The sequence below is a fragment of the Hydra viridissima genome, unplaced genomic scaffold, assembly GCF_058129835.1.
Source record: "Hydra viridissima isolate aposymbiotic clone 2 unplaced genomic scaffold, HvirCarnegie_v1 scaffold_5, whole genome shotgun sequence".
In the NCBI taxonomy this organism is placed as follows: Eukaryota; Metazoa; Cnidaria; class Hydrozoa; order Anthoathecata; family Hydridae; genus Hydra; species Hydra viridissima.
In genome coordinates this window covers 7735890-7759041 of record NW_028324304.1, presented here as the reverse complement: position 1 = coordinate 7759041, position 23152 = coordinate 7735890, and the positions used below count along the sequence as shown (strand labels likewise).

General features: G+C 33.0%; 1 long non-coding RNA gene across 1 annotated transcript; it reads right to left on the bottom strand.

Annotated features, from left to right (window-relative positions):
• LOC149888369 (uncharacterized) lies at positions 1-20098 on the bottom strand. The gene is made up of 2 exons (XR_016452801.1): positions 19944-20098; positions 1-238 (listed from the first exon to the last, which is right to left on the bottom strand). It is a non-coding gene; the product is annotated as an uncharacterized LOC149888369 (long non-coding RNA).
• Positions 20099-23152: the final 3054 nt, after the last annotated feature.

Below are 23152 nucleotides of genomic sequence, written 5' to 3'. Positions count from 1 at the left end.
TAACAATAGACGTCGGGTTACAATATAAAACAAACGTGTATTACAGATTAAAAAAAGTGAAGCAAAACAATGATAACCATCTTGTACACATCAATTGCTAGCAGCAACTGCAAAAAGCCAAGTACTAAATGACAAGTTTCGCAGCATAAACTACAACAAATAATCCCCCCCACAAAATCAAACCACTGCCAGAAACTAATCCCGCAGCGTTACAGTAATCAGTGTAGCAGCATGAAACCTAAATAATGTAAATAAACTTTCTTTAATTAAATTTAAAACATGCACTGCTATATATTACATATGTATACTTTTGTGACACTTGTTGTATATATATTATATCATAGTCTGTAGAACTAAACCCTTTTATTTCTAAAGAGTTATATTATTTCTATACGGTTTTTATTAGTTACGTTATTTCTATAGGGTATCCCTTTCATTTCTATAGAGTTCTATTATTTCTATAGGGCTTATTTCTATAGACTAAGCTTATATATACGTTATATACAGTGGTGCAAGAAATTTAAGTGCACTCGTTAACTTTTAACAAGCGGTGGAAAATGAAGTCGCATGAAATAAAAGTTATAAAAGGTTTTACAAAAATTTCTTTTGAAATGTATTCTGATCATCTCAAACTAAAAATAAAAAAGAATTCCTATAAAAACTCATATAAAAAAAAAAAAATACGCCAACGAAAGTGACAAAACCACTTGTATGTTTGAACTAATATTTGACAGAATTTTTTCCAAACAAACTTCCGGTCGGACTTTTTTTGAACAGTCTTACACCTACATTTTTTTATCTCACTTAAATCTATTCAAATTTTTGAAAAAGCTCGAAAAGGTAATTTGATAATAACATTGGTTAAATATTGAGCTTATTTCTAAAAATTGTGGTAAAATGGGAAGAAAAAGCGTCAGTAAAGCCATCTAATGGCAAATTATTGGTTTGAGCAAATGAGGCAGGAAGAGTAAACGAGAAATATGAGAAATTTTAGGAGTGAGTGTTGATGAGTTCAATTATTCACCAAGGCCTGGTTGGCCTCAAAAAATTACAAATAGAAATGCACACCATCTCCATAGAATGGCTAGTCAAGATTTTACGTTAGTTTGCGGAACACAAGCTGATGAATTGAACACAAAACGTTTAAATGTCAAGGTATGCAGAGAGACAACCAGAAAAATCTTGCTCATATTTAAAATAGAGCCTTCCCAGGACAAAAATGTTCTATAGATTTTCTATAAAACTTTTTTATTTCTATAGGAGTTCTATAAAAATAATTGAGTTCTGTAAAATTCGTATAGACAATTTCCTGAAGTCTATAGAAATTTCTATAGACTTCAAAATATATTTTGAATTTCTATAGACAATATGTTCCAAAAGCCTATATAAAAAAAGATTGATTTTTTGTATAGAAAATCTATACAAATATAGTCCTGGGTTTTTTCATCACATACAAACTTTTATTGATGTGGCGAATGCATCTTTCAACAAGATAGAGCTTCAGCGCACACTACGACTCTTGTAAAAGAATGATTCACAAAATAAGATGCACGTGATGCCCTGGTGTACCAGATTATCGTATCTCAATTCAATCGAAAACATTTTGGCTTGGATGGATGCTCAAATGATCAAAACTAAAATTACCTCTGTAGAGCATTTAAAAGCGCTTTTATAGTAGGTCTGGAACTCAGTACCGACGGACCTTTTCATGAAGCTAGTTGAGTCAGTTGCAAATTAGAGTGAGATCATGTTTAACAGCAAATGGAGGATATTTTTGGCAATAACTTGGTTTTTTTTTTTATTTTTTAAAGCATAGTGCAAATAAATTTACTTGTCATTTCTAGTTTCTTTTATTAGCGATGTTTTACCAGTTTATCATCATTATGTCCATTTTTGTTGTATTCTTTTTGCCCATATTGTAAAGTTCTTTTTGCCCATATTGTAAAAATATCTGCTGAGCAAACACTCAAAAAAAGAATTAAAAAAATCTTTCATAGTTTTTATTGTATGTGAACTTGTCTCTACCGAATGTTAAAAATTAAACAATGCGCTTAATCTTTCTAACTCTGCTGCATATGTATAAACAACATGCTGCAATAAAATAAAAGGCAAGTTTATCTTAGTTGTTACCAACATTTCAAATAGATATGTAGATAGATTAATCAAACATGGAGAACAAGGAAAAAATGTTACTAGAAAAAAATGAAGCGCTCCAAAGCCAAAACTCAAAACCTCTAGTTACTGTGCAAAGCTAAAAAGAATGTTTAAAAACAAAAAAAGAAGCTCCTTAAAAAAAGTATCAAAAAAACTCAAATGAAGTACGTCAACAATTACAAAATCTATGAATTAGAAAGATTGAAAAGACCAAACGATCATTTGTACAACGTTTGCTACTTCGCGGTATAAAGTTAAGTAAAGAAATGACAAGTTTATAAATGATGATGAGTCGTACTTCATATTATTGAATTCCAATACAATTAAGAATGATTAGTTTTTATTCCAGTGACCGAAATAAGTATCAGGTACTATGATTAAGCAAACTATGAAGATGACTTAGTAGTTTGGATTGCATTTTCTAAATATCAAATTGTTACGTTGTATCAAGCGAAATGGCTGTTAATATAAAGGTGTATCTTGAAGAGCGTTTGATAAAACCTTTTCTCCCATTTCTTAAAAAACGTTACTCTAATAAACCTTATGCATTTTAGCCCGTCATGGCATCTGCACGTTTTTTTCCCAAACGCGTTAATTCCATTCAAAAGGATTTTGAGAAAATCGAGAAAAAGTTTTAAATTAATATTCTATATTCAAATCTTTAGAAAAGTTTGATTAAAAGAATTCGCTTATTAAAAATAATCAAAAGCATTGAAACAATCAAATCTCAGCATTTTAGAGCATTTTAATTTTAATAACTCATTTCGGCACATAACTCGTTTCGGCACAGAAGTATGGATTAACTATTTTGGAACAAGTAAAAAGAGAAACAATTTTTTTAAAAGCTTATTGGTCTTCATCTTCACTTTCAATTACACCAAATGAAGACTCTACTCAACTATTTTGTAGAAATTCAATTCTTCATGACTCACATTAAGTCCCTTATTTGTAATCAATTATTTGATTTCACACAGTTTGACATTTTTAACGTGACTTACAAGGAAGCTGGGGTATTTTTAAATGTAAAAACATTTGACCTCTTTTAAGAATACAATAATTAGGATATGAACCGAAATATGTATTCATTAACACTTAGTTTGTTCGGTGTAATTAACACTCGATTAAATTCAGAAACTTTAAATGTTTGTTTTGCTTTTTTAACGCCATTAGTTTTTAACGCCAGACTTTTCCAATTATGCACTTTCCAATCTATCCCTAATTTACGTAATTGACCGATTGTTTTCTTATCTTTCATCCAATTTTTGGAAGTTCTACTCAATTTTCGTTCATTTTCAGGTTCTGAAACTGTCACATACGGAAGTTCTGACTGAAAACTATCAGTCATTTTAGTAAACTCAATTTACTCACTAATTCCTAATAAAAAATATAAAAAATTATTAGAAGTCTTTTACATTTTTAAATACCACGTACTTTCATAGAATTTTCATGGGAAAAGCGTCAGAGATATGATTGGCTTGATGGATTACCGTTCCTTGGGACAAAAGTAAATATGGATTTAGCACGTTGTAGAAAGTTCATAAGGATCAACCTTTATCTCAAATTTCAAAAATTATTGACAACGGTGCGCGGAAAAAACAGTTCATATATATATATATATATATATATATATATATATATATATATATATATATATATATATATATATATATATATATATATATATATATATATATATATATATATATATAAATATAAAAAGAGAGAGACACAAACAGAGAGTAAAAGAAAAATAAAGAAAGAGGGAGACAGAGAGAGACAAAGAGAGGGACAGCGACGCAGAGAGAGAGAGACGCAGAGAGACAGGTAGAGAGACACAGAGACAGGGAGAGACTGCAAAAGAGAGAGAGACAGAGAAAGATACAGAGAGAGAAAGAGAGAGAGATAGAAAGACAGAGAGAGACACACACAAAGAGAGAGAGACAGGGAGAGACAGATGCAGAGACACAGAGACAGACACAGAGACGGACACAGAACATACACAGAAACAGACACAGAGAGAGGAAAAAGAAGTTGAATGGGTGAAATCAGATGTACCTTGCAATCAACTCCTGCTGGCGACAAAATGCACGAATTCTCGCAAAGTGATCCAACCGAACAGCCTTTCGTAGTCGCTTCTTTACCAGATGCTTTAAGAGTTACAGTTGCGCAGGCTGCTTTTCCTAATTCATCGCTACATGTTCCGTTTACTGCTAATACAATTGGATCTTCATAACATCAGGGCCGTACCAAGGGCGGGGCCGGCCGGGCCGCGGCCTGAGGCGCCAAATTTAGGAGGGCGCAAATTTTAATAAATTAAAAAAATAATAATCAGTTTATGAAACAAATTTTCACGGGGTCGCTGCTTAAATTAATTAATTTTAATTAAAAAATTAATTAAAATTCCGCCTCTTGACACAAACTATATATATATATATATATTTTTTTTTTCTTCTGCCATATAAATTTATTAAAGTCGTAAACCATAATATAAATACAAACAGCAGGGGCAAGAAGAAGACATAATTGGTCTTATCACCAAGCCCCTAGATCTATTGGGGCTTTGGTAATTGGAGACACTAGTCTCATCTCCTGATTTTAATATAGGTATTACCCTCGCAACTTTAAGTTTGTCGGGAAAGATTCCTTGGTTTAAAGAGAGCGTAAAAATATGCGAAAGCGGAATTTTTAAATAAGGCATTGATTTAATTACTACATTACTGCTTACATCATCAACTCCATTACCTTTATTTGGTTTAAGTAAGTACATGGCATTAAGCAATTCTGTTTCTGTTAGCATATTATTAGCCATTGTATTATTATTAGAGATTAGGTATGATATTAGGTATGGACCTGTGCTAACAAATGCATGGTTAAACGAATTAGCAATTATTGCGTCGTTAATAATTTCACGGTTATTTATAATTAGTTTTTTTGGTAAACGACTAATATTCATATCTTTTTTACCTACAATATCTTTTATTATGTTCCAAGTTTTTTGTATATTATTTTTGTATTTTAAAAGTTCTTTTTTTTAATGAACTTCTCATACAATCGTTGCTTTTTTTTCGAAGATTTTATGATTCCGGGTGTTATCCAGGGATTTTGTTGAGTTTTTGTTTTAATAAATTTAGTTGTTATTGGGAATGCTTTATTGTAGTGACATTCAAATAAATGATAAAATTTATCATAAGCTTCATAAGTATTTTTTGTTTTCAAAACAGGTTCCCAGTTTGTTGTTGATAAAAGGCTAAAAAAAGTCGCAAGAGAAGCGTCTTTAATAACTCGTTTTTTAGTTTTTACCTTTTTAGGAAGTTGATTTAGCGATTTTTGTGCTGTTATAAAAACCGGAAAATGATCAGATATATCTTTAATAAATATTCCTGTTTTAATTTTTATGTTTTTATTAATTATAAATTGATCAATTAAAGTAGCAGTATTTTTTGTAATTCGAATCCATTTTTAAAACATAATATCAAAAAAAGTTCTGACGTCTTTGTTTTTGTTGTATTCAAGCAAATCTAAATTCAGATCGCCTACGAAGTAAACGCATTTGCCACATAATTCTTCGCTTTAATTAAGCTTTCAATTTGTTATATTAAAATACTAAAGCTCATTTACTGAACAAAAGAGCGCCCTTTAACACTAACGTACCTTTGATAACTTTGAACATTAGGATTTTATTATGAATCGAACCAAAAAATTATCTGGTGCTGAATTTAAGAAGAAAAGAAAACAGCGCCAAGAGAGTGACGAGAAACTACGAAACTGTTTCAAAAAGTGGTTGGTAACAAACTCAGTGGAAAAACAAATTATTTCGGAGGATACTTGCATTGAAGTTAATTACAAAATAACAGATCCTATAATTGACTTAAGTTCAGATCATCATTTGGAATTAATTGAAGAGGAGATTTTCATAAGCAAAGGTCAAGAAGAATTTTGCACAACTGATTCAGAACCAATAAGGGAAGATGGAAATTCCCAGCTTTCAGGCCCAGCTGAAATGGACGAGGATGAACTTCATTCAGAAATCTCAGAAATTCCAGTGGCCTCGGAAAAAAATTTTCAACACAGGGATCCAGCAACATGGCCTAAAATAACGGACAAAATAAGATGCTTTTTGATTGAGCATGGGCCAGAGCAAGATAGAAGAGAGTTTTTCCCAAACACGCTGTGTGATTTTGACAACAGAATGCGACACTTCAGCTCAAAATGGTATGAAAAAATTCATCCCAATGGTGAAAAGTTTGTTCGCACTTGGCTGCAGTACAGCAACAAAAAAGATTCTTTATTTTGTTTTTGCTGTTTGTTATTTTCAACAACAAAAACCAACAATTTCTCAGAAATTTCCAAAGGGTTTTGTGACTGGAAAAAACTAAACCCAAGAATTCCGGAGCATGAAAACAGCAATGAACACCAAAGATGCTATTCTGATTGGAAAACTCTCGAAAAAAAACTTAAGGAAGGAAAGACCCTGGATTCTGATCTGCAGAGAGTTATCAGTGGAGAGATGAAAAAGTGGAAAGACATCTTGAAAGTGATTGTTGATGCAATTTTGTTCTGTGCCAAGAACAATCTTGCCCTTCGGGGAACAACAGAAGACATCGGTCAACAAAACTGTGGCATTTTTCTGAGCTTAATTGAGTTGATTGGCCATTATTATCCTTTAGTGACTGAACATATTGCGTCCGTTAAAGCAAAAAAAAACACAACATCCTACTTTTCTCCTCGAATTCAAAATGAGCTGATTGAGTTACTTGGGCAGAAAGTCAGGAACAAAATTTTGTCAAACATCAAAGAAGCTAAAAACTACTCTGTTCTGTTTGACTGCACTCCAGATGCCTCCCACAAAGAACAGATGTCTCAGATCATCAGGTATGTCCACATCAGTGATGAAACCTGCACAATTAAGGAAAGCTTTGTGGACTTCATTGAATCTCACCAAAAAACCGGAAAAGGTCTTGCAACAGAGATAACTGAAAAATTGAAGAAGGATGGTCTAAACATTTCCGATTGCCGGGGCCAAGGCTATGATAATGGATCCAATATGTCTGGAAAATACAATGGCGTCAAAGCTCACATCCATTCTCTTAATGAGTCAGCAAGATTTGTTCCATGTGCAGCTCACACTTTAAATCTTGTTGGTGTTCATGCTGCTGAGGTTTCCCCACTCATGATTACGTTTTTTGGAAAGGTTCAAGCCATCTTTAACTTTTTTTCAAGCTCCACGTCAAGATGGGAAAAACTGATGAAAACGTTGACCATTTCATTAAAGGGAAACAGTGACACAAGATGGTCTGCCAAAAAAGAAGCAATCACACCATTGCACAGACAAATCAAAGACGTTCTTCAAGTTTTGGAATCCATTATCCACAATCCCATGACAAATGCTGTCACAGTTAGCAGCGCAAAAGAACTTCTCATTCAAATTGATTTCAGTTTTTTGTGTTTGTTGGATTTCTGGAGTCGAATTCTTTCTCTAATTGACCGGGAAAACAAACTGCTTCAGTCAAAAACCATTTCAATTGACATTGCTGCAAAAAAAATGAAAGGATTGAAGGCTTCCATTCAGAATCTTCGAGATGTTGGAGTGGACAACATTATCAAAGATGCCACAGAAAAAGCTAACCAGAGCGGAATTGATGGTGGCTTTCCAATCAAGAGGAAGCGCAAAGTGAAGCGGATGGCACTTTATGAAGGTGAAGATGACTCTCACCTTCTCACAGCAAAAACAGAATTCGGATCTCAGTGCAACCTTGTGTTTGACAGCATTATTACACAAATTGAGTGGCGGTTTGAGGCTATGTCTGCTGTATCCTCTGATTTTGACTTCCTCAGTGGGCATTCACTCTCTAAAAGTTCAGTGGATGAACTCAAGAAAAAAGCTGCAAATTTATCTCAAATTTACAAGGCAGATTTAGACTCTTCCGATTTCCAGTCAGAAATGGCAAGCTTTAAATATCAAGCTGCCGCAATGATGGACAACTTTGAAAACTCTTCCCCGATCGGCATTTTGCAGCTCATTCATAAATATTCTTTGACCGATGCTTATCCCAACACGGCAATTGCTATTCGCATCTTCCTCACCATACCAGTCACAGTTGCTACGTGTGAGAGAAGTTTCAGTAAACTTAAGCTCATAAAAAACTATATGAGGTCAAAAATGGGCCAAGAACGTTTGTCTAGTTTGGCTATAATTTCAATTGAAAATGAAGTGGCAAACAACATTGATTTTGATGATGTCATTAGTGAATTTGCCTCAAGAAAAGCCAGAAAAGTGACATTGAACTAAATTTTTTGCAACCTTAATGACAAATTTTACTTATAACTTGATGTGATAAATTTTGTGATCAATAAATCATTTTTTTCGTTGAATTTTCTCCTTTTTTTTTGGGGGGGGGGGGAGGGCGCAATTTTCTTTTCTTGCCCGAAGCGCAAAATTGGCTCGGTACGGCCCTGCATAACATTTCAGTGCAAAAGCTTTTGGAAAAAAAAAAAATTAACTTAAGAATTTGAAACTAGTTCCAAATTGTTATAATATAATAGGTGAACAAAGGACTAAAATAAAATATTAATTTCATCTGCTAGTAACCGCTCTCAGTACACAGTGATGCAACATGAGCCTACTGATACTGCGGGGGACTAAATGCCCAGTTAACAAGAGCAATACTTGATCTACAACACCAATACTTGTACTTTTGCAAGAGCAAAAGTACAAGTATTGCTGTTGTAATAAACTTTTTTTTATAAAAAGTATTAACAAAGTATAACTAAATTAATGATGACATAAAATTATACATTTCAAAGTTTCTATATATAAATTTCAATTTTAGAATGATGTAACAGCTTTCTTAAGTTATTTGATTTGTTTCATTTCCTGTATATTTTCTTAAGTTATTTGATTTGTTTCGTTTCATGTATATTTCTCCTCGTTTCCTATAAAAACGTCATTTCCTGTAAAAACGTCATTTTTAGGGACTTTCCAAAACTTTTTAAGCAAGAAAAAAGTAAATTAACAGATTTCAAGTTTCATAAAAAAACAGTTTGATGTTTGGAAAAAAAGTGTCTCAGTAACTGTTTTTTTTTGTTTAAAACTCCAAATAACAACTTTCTCAAACATCTTTAAAATTTATTTTTTTATAACATTTATTTAGCATAACAAGTAAACGAGGCATTCCTTATAAACACACATAACATTTCTCCTCTCAAAAGATTGCCTTCAAAATCTAGAGTTATGCTTAGACAACTTGCGACCAAAATCATTCAATAAGGAGGAAAGGTCATATTACTAAACATCATTTTGTAATTTTCTTAAAACAAAACTATCATTTGAAGTCTTTGATGAGCAATATTCTGAACTAGTTCATCACAACGTGTTAAAAAGTCTGCAAAAGTTAAGAAACAAGTGAATTTTATTAAAAATCGTTTCAAAATCCGTTAAAATGCCAGATAAGACAGTTAGTAATGTGAGGGTGGCGTAATTTTAAATTCATAATTTACTTGGTTAAGGTTTGTTGTTGTTTAGCTAATTAAGGGAAGGGTAAGGAGAAGATTGGGTTTAGAGTTGGGTGGATTAGGTATGTGGAGGTTGGGATCGAGGTTCCTAATGTGGGGAGTACTTGGTTAGGAAAGGGCGAGGTTTGGGGATAGTTTGGTTAGGAATGGGCCAAATTATATATTTGCCGTCCTCAGTATATTCTATAAAAAACTCAACGAATGTTCTATTAGTGTTATGGATAGCACTCTTATATTTATAACTTTTATATAATACAAATAATATTCTCTTACGCTTCTTGCAGTGTTCAATACTGTTTATATCAATCACTCCTCTTTTTACATCTTCTCTTTATTACAAATGTTTCTTCTTTTCTTCTCTATTAAAAAGGGCGAAATTTCTTCTTACTTCTCTTGAAACAATTTTTCTTCTGACTTCTATTTCTTTATTTCTTCTGTTTTATCAACAATTTCAAGTTCTTCAATAGTAAAAAAACTCTCTTTCTCTAAAAGTTCTTCTTAAAAACTCTGACTTCTTCTCATTTTCACTTAAGAAGAGGACCTTTTTCCTCCTTTTTTTTACGAGAAGTTCTCACTCTTTTTTTGTTTTCCAGAAGTCCTTCGTTACTCTATTTTTGAAATTTGTTTTGTTGCTATATCAACTTATCAATTTACTTGACAGGTAAATAAGCCTCTGTCTTTTCTTAATCGCTGTTTTTAATTTTTGTTTTATTACGTTTTATCGTGTTATCGTTTATTTATATGACAGAGTGAATAAGTCGCTGTATGCAATTCTTTTCGCTGTTTTTAACTTTTCTCCCTCCTCACAGTAATTTGTGGCATATCGATTTGTCTTAAAAGCAGCATCACACCAACAAGGCATAGAAATTAATGAGAACATCTTGAAGAATGCCATACCAACATTCATTCAACTCTCTAGTCCATAATACCTTCTATCCGATGAATAGGACCCACATCGTCACGACTAAAACATCCGGAAATCGTAATACTTCCTCTGCCATGTTTAACAGTAGGTAACTAACAGTAGGAGTCTGTCTTTTACTGGACGTCTCACATACCTATTTCCGTCACTACTGAAGAGCATAAACTCTGCTTTGTCGGAGAAACGGACTTTCGACCAATCAGTAACTGTCTAACTAATACGACCTATTGCAAGTTTTTTTCTGGTTTTCAAATTTCTTGCAGAAATCATCAGTTTCTTAACTGGACGGCGGCCATACAGATTATTTTGAGATGACCAACGTTTAGTTTCGCAGTAGACAATGTTCGACAGCAGTCTTGCGAGGATCTTTAATTTAATACCTAACCAATAACTTATCGACCTTTTCAGTTGTAATTTCCGGTCTTTTAGTGCGAGGCTTGTTTTCAATAGTTTTGCGCTGACGAAATCTTGTGATAATGTGACTTATTCCTGGATTTGAAACATTTTAGAAATTTTTTTCTCAATAGCCTTTATAGTTAGTTTCTTCATTTTATTTGAAACTCCTTTAGTCTTTCACTTGGTTTTGGAGTATCACAAAGAAATTGAATTATAAAAGTTACAAATGTTTTGACGATTAGTTTACTTTTGAAATTCTTCAAAGTAACTGAATTATCAAAATTTCACAAATACTTTGGCCTTTAAGTATGTTGTGCTTTAAAAAAACTTTATTTAACGGCAGGTCATGATACTGTTTCTAAACGTTAGCGCGGAAGTCTTAAAAAAAAATTGAATTTTTAACTAACCGTTGTGATTTAAACTTTTTGTGGTTTTCTTGTATATTGTTGTACATCTTTTATATGTTGTTTATCTTGTATATCTTGTACATCTTGTACATCTTGTACGTCTTGTTTTCTTGTTTTAGTGCATTATGCTATCAGAACCTATGCATATTTGTTTATTTTAATACAATCTGTAAATCATATAAAATCCCTTGTAAAACCCCATCATTTTTTGGGATTCGTTTGACATTACGTTCTGAATACTAAAATACTTTTTGAAGAAAATTGATATCTATCAATTTGATGAGTTTTTTTCTTGTTTGAGAGAGTAGAAGTATTTTATATTAAATATATTGTTGACATTTTAACAGAAGAGGGTGACAAGTTCGCCCCAATCCAACAGTGGGCATTTTTCCCTAAAATTGCGCAAAAATTAGACAGAAACCATTATTTATATTTAAAAAATTAAACATGTTAAATAAAAAACAAATTGTGTAATTTAACAGTATTTTGAAAACAATTTGACTTAAACTAAAATAATAAGTTTCCAAAAATGAGCTGAATGAAACGTTTTTGAAAGAGTGAACTTTGTTTAAAAAAAAAAAAAATTTGAAATTTGTTTAACTTCAAACACTTTTTTTTAAAAAACCTGGAATCCAATTCGTGTTTATTGTCTCTAATTATTAAAGGCAACTTTATTAATCATTATCATAAGTAAAAAGTCAAATTCAATCTCAGTCAAGACGGATAACAATGAATTTGCAACTGTTGTTGTAAAACCTTTAGCTTGTTGGTATAAATAATTTTTTAATACGTACAAACAAAAACTTTGGGATAACCTGGAAAGATTGAGAAACATTCTTTAGTTAAGGAAAACTTAGGGAAAAAAATTTAAAATTGGAGTGGCAAACCTGTTTTTAGACTAATCATGTTTGCTTACTTAAAAATAACTTTATTCCTTTTTCAGTTTGTTAATTCTTAAGAAATAAAATAAAATTTCTTTTTTCTCTATATGTAAATACGATACTTCATTATTGTATAGTAAAAATCAAACAAACCTTAATTTTTTTAACTTAGAATAATAGATTGTCAAAGATTAATTTTTATACTGCACCCTCCGACTGTTCCTAAATTGCGACTTTATATTTTTGCAGACTTTTGGTAAGTTGACTGTATTTTTCAAGTTATTTGGAGTTTAACCTTGTCAAAGTTCACTTTTCTCTCAAATAACTAACTTGCTTTGATTAATTAGAATATAGTCAATATGCGTATTTTGTTCACATGTTGTTTTGATGTAATTTTAGGTAACACCTCTCATTTAAGTCAGTCAAGCTGCAGTTGCATACTTTGCCAATTTTGAAAATATTTTATTCAGCACTATCATCACCTTGTCAGATGGTATGATAGTCCAGAGGAGATGGCTGAAACAAAGAGAAAGTACTTTCAATCATTAGGAGTTAAAGGTCCTCTTGGCGTACTAGATGGTACGATGATACAAATCTAAGGAGTTTCTATGGCTGATGAGTCACCATATATTTGCAGGTAAACTCATTATTTTAATTTGATACCTGATCATTATATTTCTTTAGGTCATTAGTCAAAATGTTTAAAGTGTACACTGCTTGACCTGCTTACACAGGCAAAGTTAACATCAGAAACTTAAAAAAGCTTTTGTTTTACAGATTCATTCTGTCTTTGTATGTTTGCATATAATGCATACAAGGTTAAAAAAAAATATTTTTGTTCTATTAGTCTTTATAAAAAAAAAATTATTTACTGTTTCCTTTTTTAAGGTGCAAATGCTTTTTTATGCTGTATTTAAATTTATGAAGACACTAAACAACAATTTCACAAAGTGCGACATGTTTATTACAAAAATCGAAGTTTTTTTTATATTTTAAACAGCACATCATAGTTCTTTAAAGTTTGAAAACATCTAGTTATTTAACATAAGTCCTAAACTGAAAACAATATTACAATACAAGGTCATATAGTTAATGATAAAAGATCATGTAAAAAAACAATATTTTGTTTTGGCTAAGGTGAACAGTTGTTTTAACATGTCAATGTTTCCCAAAAAGGTTTTAGCTGCTCTAAGGATTTTTAAACATTTTAACATTTTGAAGATTTTTAACTTCTTTTTTTAGAAAAGGATATCCTGCTTTGAACTGTCAGGTTGTCATTGATGCTGATGGAAAGTTTAGAGATGTTGTTGCAAAGTATCCGGGATCGTGCCATGATGCCTTCATTTTTTCTAATTCTGCATTAAAACAGTCAATAGAATATGATCCAAATGCAGGTTTCCTTTTTGCAGACTTAGGATATGGATTGTCACCAGAGGAAATATATTTTCATAAAGTTCACCGTCAGATAGGTAGTGATATGGTGCAAGCCATAGGACATCTCAAAAACCTTTGGAGGTGTTTGTACAAAATTGGTAAAACACTTCAGTACACCCAATAACTTGCTGTAAAATATTTTTTACTTGCACTTTACTGGAAAACATTTGCATTTCCTTAGGATTAGAAATTCCAGATGACATTAACTTTGAGGACAATGGTGAAGATAATGTACATGGTGTTCAACCTGAATTAACTCAAACCAACCAAATTCAACATGATATTTTAAGAAGAACACAAAATCAAAAAAATATATGCTTGCAAATCAAAGGCCATCGCCTTTGATTTGCAAAATTATATTGTTAAAATGTTGCATGGCTGCCTGCAGGATATTTTGTTTTAGATATGAAACTTTTAGGCATATAAGTTTAAGTATGTTCATGTTTATGTCAAATGAGATTGATTTGAAAATATAAAGAAGTGATTGGAGTCTGGGAACAAGAATACATCCACAAGTTTGCCCCACTGCACCAAATGTCAAGGCCATTAGTTAATAAAATAGCATTAAAATTAAGAACGACATTATATCATTCTTTGTTTGTAAATGATTAACTATGTAATAATAATGTTATATATATATATATATATATATATATATATATATATATATATATATATATATATATATATATATATGTATATAATATACAGACAATATGAACTTTTTCACTGCAAGAGGTGTTATTCTGTGTCACATATTTTGTAATTGTCTACAGTTCAAACAGTTGTGTCCATTATCCTTGAAATAATAAATAGATCTTAATCTTTCAAATAAGCTTAATATGTAATTCAGCTATCAAAAATAATAAATTTGTACTTGTCAAGTTAATCTCTAAAAGGTCAAAAAAGCATTAAATTTATATGGCTGGTTAAGCTGAATGTTAAGCAGTAGTTTAAGAAAAGTAAAGATTGCGCTTTAATTTTTAGTTAAGTCCATTTTAGCCTGTTTTTTTAAAATTAAAAGTTCAACTGAACAAATTTGCATATATATATATATATATATATATATATATATATATATTAGGGTGGTCCTTAATTTTCAAAGTTTGATTTTTGTACAGGGCACCCTTGAATTTTTTTTATATGCATGCATAAAAAATTCACAAAAAAAATCAGCTAAATCTGAAAACATTTAGAGGTCCCTACCACATATATAATAGTTAAGTATCATGTGGGGTTCCGTGGCTGCATGTCACTAGTTGTTATGCTGGTAAACTCTTTCACTGCACACTATACCGCCAGCATAATTTATCAATATGATGTTACTTATTTATTGTTAAATTATCCAGAATGCATTTCACCAGCTGTCAGCCATTTGTAATCAGACACTGACAGACACTCAATATAACAATAATATTTGATGAATCTGAATTAGTGACTACTGACTCTCTCAGGGAAACTTCCGTAACAACTGACCTAGTGGATACTGGATCAAAAGTGAGTGTTTTCTTTGTTTATTTTTGCTTAAATATTAATTTGCCAAATTACATTGATTTAACAATGAATTATTATAAAACAGAAAGAATGACCGATCCGCTGTGCTAAATCCATTTTAAATTGTTAATTAATATCAATTGTCTGAGTGCCATAGTATCGAACTTGACTTTTCATTTATGCACATAATGGTGTATTTTATTTATTGGTTTTAGACCTTGTCAGAGTTTTCATATGTCATTGTTGTTTATTTATATTGCATAACATAAATTTTGTCAGTTAGTTTTGTGAGCTCTATAAGTTTTTGTTAGAAATTACATATAATTTGAATAATTAAATTGGATGGTAACAAATAAAATTTATTATTTTAAGGGAGATGGCCGTGAAGCATCACATTCAACAACTAATGACGTTCTTGAAGTGTGGGCTAAAGCCCGCATCCCGACGGTTGAAGAAACACGTTGTTGAAAAAGTTGAATGTCTGTTCCATGATTATGACAAACTGAAGAAAAATAAGGAAAATAAAGCAAAGCGCTCTGAAAGTCTACTGAAGAAGGAAGAAGAATGGAAGGATGGCTTAGAGAGTCTTTTTGACATTGCTCATGCGGAAGTTATGAAGATGATTAGCATGCAGGAGGACAGGGAGTTCCTGTTAGCTCAGCGTGAGGCGGGACGACGTGGTAAGTTGGGAAGTGTTGACAAAGCCATGGCCAAAAGAGAAAGAGATGTTCACTGTAGAGAAAAAAACTTCAAGAGAAGAAAAGAGAGAGAAGAACAGGACAGAGTGGCCAGAGAGGAGAAAGCTATTCTTCAGAATTCCGAAAGCGAACAGGAGTCTGGTAATGATAAAGAAGCATTTGGTGAGCCATCATCAAGCACAACTTCAAATAGAACTAAACGTAAACGTGGCACACACAAAATACTGAATGACAAGTTAGCAGTATGTCTGGATATGGCAAAGGTCAGTGATAGAAATGCTGCACTAGTCCTGACTCCAGCACTGCAGCACCTCGGTCATGACCCAGCAGAGTTTAATATCAATTGATCGTCCATTGGAAGAGAAGGGATGAAAATTAGGCAGAGAATGGCAGAGAACTTGAAAGCAGAATTCAAGCCAACAGTTCCACTAACAATACACTGGGATGGGAAATTGCTGGAAGATATCAGTAGCAAAAAAATTGTGGACCGGCTCCCAATCCTCGTGTCTGGACTAGGAGTTGACCAACTTCTTTTTGTACCGAAGCTGCCATCTGGAACTGGAGAAGCTTCAGTAACAGCTGTTTATGATGTAACTGTAGCGTGGGGCATAGCTGATAAAGACAAGTGCGTGTGCTTCGACACTACTTCCGTCAATAGTGGTCCAAGAAATGGTGCTTGCATCCTACTGGAGCAGAAGTTTGACAAAGATTTGCTCTGGTTTGCTTGCCGTCATCACATTTTAGAAATAGTCTTAGAGGCAACGGTTACTCTTTCTCTTGGCCCTTCAAAGGGTCCAGACATTATGATTTTTAAAAGGTTTCAAAGCAGTTGGGAAATCATTGACCGGTCAAACTTTCAGGCATCTAGTTCGAATGACATCGTGCACAGTGCCGTTTCCAGTGTTGCAAATGAAATTATTGCATTTGCTGAAAACCAACTGCAACAGTTTCAGCCTCGTGATGGTTATCGCGAACTACTAGAGCTGACAATAATGTTTCTGGGAGGCGTTCCATCTCAAGGATGCTCATTCAAAGCTCCGGCAGGACTGCATCAAGCCAGATGGATGGCCAAGGCTATTTATTCATTGAAAATATGGATGCTGAGAAGCCAGTTCAAGATGACAAAGAAAGAAGAGAAGGGAATAGCAGACGTGTGTCTTTTCACAGTGACTCTGTATGTCAAGGCCTGGTTTAGAGCGCCGTCAGCGCCATCTTCGCCTCGTGTTGATCTCGAGCTTATCAAGGAGATCGACAAATACAAGGCACAGAATCAAGCAGTCTCTCAGATCGCAATGAAGAAAATTTTTGGACATTTGTGGTACTTGTCAGAAGAACTGATTGCATTGGCTTTCTTTGATGACGAAGTCTTCGATGACACTAAACGTCTGATGGTCAGTGCCCTGCAAGCACCGGGTGCAGAATATCCTTTGAAGAGGATAACTGTTGATCCTACGCTGGTGAGCTCCAAGAACTTGGAAGACTTTGTCACCGAGAGCAGTCGTAGATTCTTCACCATCACTGGTCTACCGTCAACTTTCCTCAACAAAGATGTGAAGCTCTGGCTGCAGATGCTGACTATCAGTTGGCGAAGAACACTGTCAGTAGTATGAGAGTTGTGAATGACATAGCAGAACGTGGAGTTGCCTTAATGGACGAATACAACAAGCTGCACACAAACGATGAGGAGCAGAAACAGTGCCTTCTCTTAATTGTAAAGAAGTACCGCCAGCGATTTCCTGATCGAGCGAAGAATACCCTGGCAATGGACTAACTAGACGGTTTTTGTCACTTTGACAGTCTCAACACATAAGGACAATAATAATTACAATATGTAACACTGTAACAGTTGTTTAAATGTGCTTCAATAAAGCAATGTTGTGTTCTGTGATCATATTTGTCCTAATCATTCATATTGTAGAATACTGAGCATATGAGCCTTCTGTGGGCACTTTTATAGATATAAACTCTGCGGTAGAGACCCCTAAAATGTATTTTTTTCAAATAAAATTTTCAGTACAATTATTTTTTCATAAACGCCAACCATTGAAAGGGGTGCCCCGTCAGAAAACTGAAGAAAATTTTTTTTGTAATGAATAAGGACCACCCTTATATATATATATATATATATATATATATATATATATATATATATATATATATATATATATATATATATATATAATATTCGGTCAACACCCGCTGTTCGTTATTGAACGTTAGATATGAACGTTCAAGAGCTGTCGAAATAATGTTTGCAGTGAACGTCAAAACAACGTTCGTTGTCTGTAAATTGAACGTTCGCATCGAACTTTCAAGAACTGTAAATCGGAGTTCACACAAGTTGGTTCAAGTAACGTTTGCAGCGAACATTAAACGAACCTAAAAGAACTTATAACAACGTTTCTTGAAAGTTAATTGTTAGCTGGATAGTAAGTGGTGAGTGAAAATGGTAAGCAGAACTCGAGAGTTGTAGCTAACTCCATCCTTTTTCCTATACTTTATCTTGGTTTTCCGAATCAATAAGAGGTTGCACAATACCTTATAAAAAGTTTTAAGGCAGGAAAAGAGCCGAAAATATCTCTCTTTACCATTAAAAGTTATTAAAGCTTGAGTCACTTGACTTGTAAAGAACAGTATGACGGTATTTGATTAACAAAGCTATGCACAGCAAAAGTTATTACAGAGTACTGTGTGATATTTTACAAGCTTATCCTCTCGTTTCCTTTAATTTTGGTAAAATAATAGTTCTGCCGTTTAAACTGTGCAGTATTGTTTAAACCTTTTATTTTATTGCTTATTTTATTGAATGAATTCGTATTAACTTACGTAGCTTTATAATCTAATAGGAATGTAAAACAATCGCTTCTAAATGTAAAACTTCCGTTTGGAAAGTTTTGTCGTTCCGAAGAAAAAACGCTTGTTTCTATTTGCCAGCTATGCAGAACATTTGTTTTGAAAGGTGCGAAACGTTCAAAAAACGTTTACGGCTAATGCAATTAAGAGCCGTTTAAAAAAAATACCTGGCAGAATATATATCAGTCTTACCAAAAAGAAAAATAAAACTAAGTGATTCTCGAAACAAAAAAAAAAATCAAAAATGACTTTTTCATTGAATTGTTAAAAGTGTTTTCATATTTTAGAACCATTTAAAGCCTTAACCGCAAATCTCAGCTTGAACTTGGAGCATTTGTGAGATTTTATTCCTAAGTATTAGCTTGCGAGCATAAAATATTCATAAAATACTCTTTAGCATAAAATACTCAGGAAAACTGTTGCATACCATTATATAACCCACAGACTCGTTTAGTTTTTTTCACATATGTGAAAAAAACTAAACTAATATATTGTTAAAAATTTATGTAAAGAAATTATGTTTTTCATTTTGTTTGAATTATGTCAAAATTTTGTTTTAAAGTTTGCTTGTTTGTTCTTTTAGAATATAGCCTACTAAGTTATGTTCAGAGACTTAAACAATATTTGAAAAGTGTCCTAAATCTCCACACTCTTTCCAATCGTAGGCTAAAATTCGCTGTTCTAAAGAAAGTAAGGAACATGATAGTTGTTGCTTTTTAAACGCTAAGAAAAAGGGGCTGTTTTTTAACGTTTTTGTGTATTTTTTAAACTCAAATTAGTCAAAGAACGCAGAATGATTTCCTTAGTCTCAGTACTAAGAGGTAAATACACCTTAATATAGTAACACTAAAGTATACATAAAAAAGTAAAAGATTAATACTCATAGTGGTAATTTGAGGTCCATTACTGATACTAAAAGATAATTCTTCATTTATCTATGCGAAGGTCTGATCCTATGCACTTCTATCTACATTCGAGGCACGCATTTTTGTCTACTAAGTTACTAATGCGTGAAAAAATTTCTTTCACTAATTCAAAGAAATTACGAATTTTAAACTAACATATTTGACCTTACTTTTGCGAAACAGTTGACGCATCCCTAAAGAATAGTTTAATGAGGAAGCTTAGGAAGTCTATTTTTACGCATCTCAGGTATTTAACTAGTGTATATATTTTTATCCAAAATACAAACCTCCTTCCAAGAGCACTAATACAAATATTGATTGCACAATCATGGTTTAAAATCTATCAGCTTTCAGCTTTCAGCACTCCTAATACGACGAATTAATTTGCTTATTCTTATATAGTACAAAATCATTGTAAAGTTTCAATACCCTGTTCTCATCAATTAAGAAAGATTTTCATAGCCGTTTTGGCTCAAAACTAGATTTGTGCGACCAATGAAACAAAGATTGCGTAAAGAATTATACAGTGGGTGCAAAAAGTATCCGACACAAAGGAAAAACTTTATTTAGTTAAAGCCTATTCAACAGTGGATTATTAAAAATGAATTTGTAGATCATCTGGAGTTCGATGCGAGCGTCGCGCCGCGAATCGAAAATACCAAAGTTTTTTGTGAACAATGGTTTTAGTTTTCTAGATCGGTTACTTCAGCGTTTTTAAAATTAGTTAAGCGAACTTTGATAATCAGCTAAAGTTAAGAAAACAAGACTAAAAGATAATCCGAGCAGAAAATTAATCCTATTAATAATGTCAATTTTGAAAACGAATATTGACACAGCGCTAGAATTAAGACATTCGGGCTAAAAATACACTAAGAATGGTCAATATTAAAACGAATATTGACACTAGGCTAGAACTAAGAGAACCAGGGTAGAAATACACTGAGAAAGGTCAATATTAAAACCAATAATAAAACGAATATTGACCATAGGCTAGAATTAAGAGATTTAGGCTAGAAATACACAGAATGGTAAATATGAAAACGAATATTGACACAAGGCTAGAATGGCCAATATAAAAACGAATATTGACACTAGGCGAGAATTAAGAGACTCAACTTAGAAATACACTGAGAAAGATCAATATTAAAACGAATATTGACACAGGGCTAGAACTAAGAGAATTAGGCTAGAAATACACTGAGCAGGAACGTGTTCCCTTCAGAAATGTGATATTTAAGACGAATATTGACAATAGGCTATAACTATGAGAATTAAGCTAGAAATACGAGAATTAAGCTAGAGGCACACCGAGCGGAATCATAATTCATGTAATTATGTCGAGCCTGTAAGAAAACAGAAATGACGAACACTGTTATTAATCCAAAACCAAGAGATTGAGGCCAGAAAGCATGCCAGTAAGAATTTAATCCAATTAAAATTGTAAATTCTTATATAAAACTATGAGAATTAAGCTGTATACCCACTGAGCAGAGATTGAATGACTAAACATATTTGTAATCGTCATTGTTTTAGGACCAGAATCAAAAAATGTTTTCTCCATCCTCCATAATGCGACACTGTCCAGTGTTTACTATGAAAAGATTGTTTTTACCTTCCGTCCGTATGTCGGACAACAAGCAATACAAACGCCAAATAGGTGCTGAAAAAGCAAGGATGACCCATCTGTTGGCCAATAAAATAGTGACTAATATATCTAAGCACGAATTGTCAGACGCGGAAATGGAGGTTCTAAGTAGAGGATTGAACTTCGTACCCTCAACAACACACATACCTTATGAAATCTACAAATCCCATGTGAACCAATTCAAAAAGTCTTTGCTAAGACAACTGTACTTTGAGAATAGCTTGATACGCGGAAGCAAACATCCTTTTTGCAAAAAATCAACTTAGCAACCTCCGAACACGAGAAATGCGACGGTATTAGCATACCTAAAAAAAGTAGAGGATGATGTAAACTCTCATCTTAACAATAACTTAATTGAAAAAGATAAAAGCGATCTCTCACCTAAATTAAGAAGAGCTTTAAAGTCTTTAAAATCAAACCCACATATTATTATTAAGAAAGCTGACTAAGGAGGGGTGTGTGTTTTAGATAAAGAGGTCTATGAACAAAAAGTGAGTGAGTTATTGACGGATAGGAACACATACAAACTCCTACCAAACGATCCAACCAGAAGCGTGATTCGCGATGTGAATAACCTGATCGACTATATGAAGTGCCGCCACATAATCGACGAAAAAACTGCAGACTTTCTGCGCCCAAAAATTCCTCATCGCTCACCCTTGTTCTATGGTCTACCTAAGATTCATAAGACTCATGTCCCTTTAAGACCTTTAGCGTCAGGATGTGATGGACCAACCTATAATTTATCTAAGTTCATAACGTACTTTATACATCCGCTGGCAGAATCGCTCCCAGCCTATTTCAAAGACACCACACACTTTCTCAATTAATTGCAAACGCAAAGAATCCCATCAAAAGACTACATATTCGTAACAGCCGATGTAACTTCTCTATACACTAATATTCCACATGGAGAAGGAATAGAGGCTGTTAAATATTACATGAAACGAATTCCGTCATCAGCAAGAATGCAACTTTGTCCGTCAATCGCTTTTATTGAAATTATACAAGAAACAATTCTGACTCTCAGCACATTCCAATTCTCCAACAAATTCTTCCACCAAATGACGGGGACATCTATGGGCACAAGGATGGCGCCACCCTATGCCAATCTATTTATGGGACGTTTAGATTCTAAAATTATGGAACAATTTCCTCAATCCATATCATTTTATAAGAGATATATTGATGATATATTCTTCATATTTCATGGATCAACAGTTGAATTAGAAGAAGTCTTCTTATTCATAAACAACCTGCACCCAACTATTAAGTCCACTTTCAATCACTCTAGTTCTTCAATCAATTTTATGGATATCAACATATACAAAGATAGAAACGGCGGAATCCAAACCAATATTTATAGAAAACCTACAGATACTATGTGCATCTTACATTATGAATCAAATCACTCTAATCATCTAAAACACAGCATTATTTATAGCCAAGCTTTAAGATATAACAAAATCATATCGAATAAAGAAAGCTTGATCAAAGAGTTGGAGATGCTAACTAGGACCCTAGTACTCAGAGGTTACCCACTGCATGCCATTAATAAGTATATCAACAAAGCATTAAGTTGGACACAACATGACCTTATTAACAAAAAAAGAACACTAAAGAGAGACAAAATATTATCGCTGATCACAGTACACACAAACGTAGGTAAATCCATAAATCAAATCATAATGAAGCATTGGGACATAATGAAACAGGATACCCATTTAATAAATATTTGGCCATCCCCACCAATAACAACATATCGGAAAACAAAATCAATCAAAGACTCTTTAGTACATACGGCACATACAGTAGGGTACAGTGAGATTTATATGTTTTTGAGAAAAATAA